We start from the raw sequence: 1,176 nt of genomic DNA on the forward strand, positions 1-1,176 counted from the left end.
TAATAATTATATTATGGGGGCCCAAAAAAAAGGGTATCTAAAGGTATTTATACAAACATCCATTAAAAAAATTTATTGGAATCATTTTGTATTGTACTTTTATCTCTGGGCTGTTCTTCAGTTGAAATAAAATTCTCTGGTAAGTAAAGTTCCCCTCTTTTTAGGACCAGGTCACGAGGCATGTGTTCTTCGGTTTCGGAGATACCCCCAAAATCTCCCTTAAAAAATGTAAAAAATTACGTGACATGAATTTGTACTTTTAGTAAACAATTGCCATCTTTTATTCTTCCCCTTTGGGATCACAAGTGCTGTCAGTTCCAAAAACTTATGCTTCCAAAGTTAAAGTTTAAAATGAAAGTTATCAAAAGAATACAGCAAAACCCTCCCCTCCCATGACTTTTGACAGAATACCTTTGGGTTTTGGTTTTTTATCACACGCAAAATAGAAATTTCATTTATTTTTTCCATGAAATTTCAAAAAGAAAAACTACCCCTACAATATGTAGGAAAAAATGTTTATCACTATAATGCACTCCTTTTTTGGGTGGTAAAATCCCGAAAACAAATACTTCGCTGTTCATATCAAAAAAATGGTTCCAATTTTTCTCCTTTTAATAACTGCAAATTTCATAATAAAAAAGCCTGGAAAAACTATGCAACAGTTTTTCTTTTATCATTTTCCTATACAAAATATTTTTCATTTTTCCCGCATGTGGGTGAGTGAAAAAAAGATTTAGTTGAAGAAAATATGTACTGGCACTATTAAACCTTTTTTCATACCACGTAACATGATTTTCCATTGCTAACTCCTCATCCATTACTAACCAATACCAAATAACTTTACCCAAGACTAGAGGCTCTTTCTTAAATACAGATGAAAAAAGTGAGATAGACAAAAAAGGAATCAGCAGTTTCTGGCTAGGCATTATTTCACTGAAATAACTTCTTTAAAACATTTTTCTCATACAAAGTGATTCCTTTTTTATTATCTAAAGCCATAATAAAATGTGAATTTGAAACCCAACACTTAAATTCAAGTTTTAACAATGGCATGTGTGCAATGTGGATTTTCAAGATAATCAAAGATTTCAAATCTTAAAAATGTTAAAAAATTTTCTTTCATTTCAATCGGTAGTCATTTTATCCATAGAAACAATGCCAGATTAGGAAGTTTTT

The sequence above is a fragment of the Penaeus monodon genome, chromosome 19, assembly GCF_015228065.2.
Source record: "Penaeus monodon isolate SGIC_2016 chromosome 19, NSTDA_Pmon_1, whole genome shotgun sequence".
In the NCBI taxonomy this organism is placed as follows: Eukaryota; Metazoa; Arthropoda; class Malacostraca; order Decapoda; family Penaeidae; genus Penaeus; species Penaeus monodon.